This window comes from Embiotoca jacksoni, unplaced genomic scaffold (genome assembly GCF_022577435.1).
Source record: "Embiotoca jacksoni isolate LCO1_2020_lvr unplaced genomic scaffold, fEmbJac1.0.p SCAF_2, whole genome shotgun sequence".
NCBI classification, from domain to species: Eukaryota; Metazoa; Chordata; class Actinopteri; family Embiotocidae; genus Embiotoca; species Embiotoca jacksoni.
In genome coordinates this window covers 750,730-754,460 of record NW_027185340.1, presented here as the reverse complement: position 1 = coordinate 754,460, position 3,731 = coordinate 750,730, and positions in this window count along the sequence as shown.

Sequence of the window (3,731 nt, the reverse complement as noted above, 5' to 3'; positions counted from 1 at the left end):
TTTATAACCACCAGATGGTACTAGAAGCATTTTGCTTTTGCTTGTCCAAGTTTATGTTTGAAATCATGATAGGTCTAATGCAATGCAATTTAAATTACATAATACACACAAGATGTATCATCGATACAAGTTAGGTTCATGTAAACTTCAACAAAGTTAAGTTGCGTGAAAGTTTACTTCAACATTATTGAGCATCATTACTTGTTGTCATGACATTTATTTTTTGTAAATGGTCTAAGAATACAGCACGAAGCACGTTTATATACATTGCAGCGAGTAGATCTGCCTTACACTCATACCAGAAACAATTCCTGTGAGGCTGAGGACAAATTTGAAGTAATCATATTTTTAATTGATTTTAAAGGCTCTGTAGAATCTGAAAAATATAGTCATGGATAATGGCTGGTTGTTCCCTGCACAACAGTAAATGGAGCAGAATTTGTTGTCTAAAGCATCCGTGTTAAACAATCTTCTCTGTTGTGAAACAAACACATTGCCCCTGTACCTCCCTGCTCTACTTCAATAGCACATTTTGAAACAGTGCTCACATCCAGGGGAGATGTGCGCACACAGAGAAGTCTTAAATGCACCCCTGCTTCCGAGGTCTTGTGCTAAATGTTGTTTTGGATGTATTCCTGCCATTGATCGGAGTCTGGCTGCAGGGGGAGAGATGGCAGCTGGGAGAGACTGCGCCTCCTTTAATGAATTCATCCAGCTCTATCCAGCCCAAACGGCCTGTGGATACACCATCTCTCCCAGTAAAGACAGCCTCTCTCCGCTCTGCCTCGGCCCTCATGGACAACACCGCTGTTCGTAACACTTCACACCGCCACGCTGGATCTAGTCCTGCCTGCGCTCGGACTCTCATGACTTCAGGTTTTGTACTTAAGCACTGTCAACTTTCCTCCATTTTTAAATGCCCCTCTTGTTGCTTTTCCCTAGTCTGTATTCAATTATCTGGATTCGCTGTCTTTGGCCAGTTACAGATTATCTCCAATGAAGTGAAGACCTTGCTGTTCGCTCTGCTCTTGATCCACAAAAGGGCATTATCTGGGCTCGGTTTGAGTCTATGAGGAAATGAGAATACGTTTGTTTAGAAGATGCACTATAGTGAAGGTTAGAGGCTTTAACTCTTTGCAAAAGGCTTTCCCATCAGGAGTATCTAAAGCCAGAGGCAAAACTAACAGCTCTACGAAGGCCACAGTGGACTCAAGCAAACATAATTATTGGTCAATTTGAAGAAAAAAAAAGTAAAACAAAAAACAGGGCAGATTTTTATTTGTTTTCAGTTATTCCTCATTGCAAATCAAATAATTTACACATCATACAAATAACGTGTGAAATACACACAAAACTGTGTTAAACTAATTGTTGTACCTGTATTGACTCATTTACAATATGTGGATTGTGGTTTACTTTGGGCAACGTTGCACAGTTAGTGCTGTTTTTTTGGTTTAATTTAATAGAAATAGACAATGTGCTTTACAAACACTGGTCAAACATACTATAAGAATTATCTCGCTTTAGTAGACTAAAGATCAGAAGCTCCAAGCAGAGGAGGTCACACGTGGATCGGATGCTTTATTCTCCCACTTTCCTTTATGTATAATTAAGAGCAAGGATTTTATCTTAGCCCCCCCCCCCCCCAAAAAAAAAAAAAAAAAAAAAAAAAAAAACAGTGATGCAACATCAGTACAACATATACATAGTTCTAAGTACTATTACTATTATTATTATTTACGTTAAAAATGTCGATAGGAAAAAATGTTTTATTTCAACATTTGTTCTGTCTATCTGTAACATTAAGACATTATGAATGTGGGTTGCAAGTCATTCTCTGCAGAGATTTTAAATGTCATACAGTCCTTTAATGTTTGAAATGATGAAGTTACAACAGAAAAATCTGGTATTTGATGATGAACAAAAAAAATGAAGTAAATGAATTTTTCCTTGAGATTCAGGATATTTTCTCAAATTTCAATACTAACAGGTGGGTGAGGTTTTCAGAGTTGAAATCATATGCAGTCAAAAATACGTCTACGCTTTAAAAATGAGTGATAATTTGGGGGGCGTAATAATGTATAAAATTATATAGAGCAACAATAAAGATATATCTATTGTAAAGCCAGATAGCTGCAGCATTTTGAATGCTTTATTCCACACTGAATGAGAATTGTTGAGAGTGTGGTCATGCCGTGGCGTAAAGGGAAATTTCTTGGTGTATTGAGCATCTTTGGTAATGTATTATATCTCAGATAATTGCCTAGACAGTGCTTGCTCTATAAGTCGCCTGTTCTAACCTCTGATATATTTTTTCTGGGGGTCTTGGAACTGGCAAACGGTAAGTGCCAAGCTTTGTTAATTACAAGGATAACACATGCACTCGTCAAATAATGGATGTGGTTGGCAATTTCGAGTTTTAATAATCAATTACTGGCAGTAATTCTCAGTAGAGTCACAGGATAGTCATTAAATCTCAAAAGGCGGGACACACGCAATGTAGCTTTTTCTAAAGCCCTATTTTTAAATACATAAGGGAACAGGATCTGCTTTAATCGGGTGCATTTTGTTGCCTTATTACAATGTAAAGTAGCTCAGTTCTACCTCAACAGTGCAGCTTGTAAAATATTAGTTTAAGACAGTGAATGATGAATGGTCATATTAATGCTTATTCCTACAGGAACTGAGCCAACACGGAGTGGAAATGTGCTCTTTTCCAGTAATACTGCATATCAGCTTCTTTTTCTATAAGTTTAAAGTTTCATTTAACATCAAGTCCTATATGTACTCACATTAAGCAGATGCAGTTATGCCTGAAACACTTTCTGTATCTGGCCTCTCTGATCTTTGCAAACAAGTATGTCGTGGTATTGAAGCAGTGTGCTCTTTTTTCCTGTTATTGTATTTTGAGTCCACCTTCAAAGCTGAAACATTGCAGAGGTTCTTCTTGACCTTGAGAAATTAACATGGGAGGACTGGCTTTGCTCCGAGGGAGCCCTATAGAGGCCACGTCCCCTCCTAATCCCCAGTTGAAAGGCATACCTCTGCTGCTCAGACAAAAAGTAACATCCTGGCAGGCCGAGTGTTTACATGATATCAGACAGAATCCTGACACATATCAAGACAAAAGATATTTCATTGCATTCAGATTATTTCATCCGGACGTTTTCTCTTTGTGACAGATAGACAGTGGTTTGTGATAGTGTTTGTGTATGAGGGAGTGAGACAGACATAGACGGAGACAGAGACAGAGAGACAGAGAGAGGGAGAGTGAGAGTGAGGAAGGAGTTCGGCCCTGCACAGATGAACAAACAGTGAATGTGAAGTGCAGCGTCCTGTGTGGCTGCCCACCAACTGAACAACATTAAGGCAGTCCTCCATGTAAAACCTGCTCACTTCTCCCACAAACTCTTGAGTTTGCAAGCGGGCAGCAGCTCAGCGGGGAGGAGCTCTCACTGGAGGGCAGACGGCGAGCGGTGGACAGCAGGGAGACATAAACCACGAGTTCTGCTGGTGATGGACTGATGTTTGAGGTGATCAAAAGGATGGATAAGAAAAGGAAAACGACAGGGGTGAACCCAGCGGGTGGGGGGGGGGAGGGGGGTGTCTTGGAGAGGAAAACATTTTGGACTAAAGGTAGAAAGACATGAAAAGCAAAGTAAAGACGAGATGTTTGACAGTGCAGCACTTGAGGTGAATATTATGGTACACTGTAAAAGTAGACGCAAACT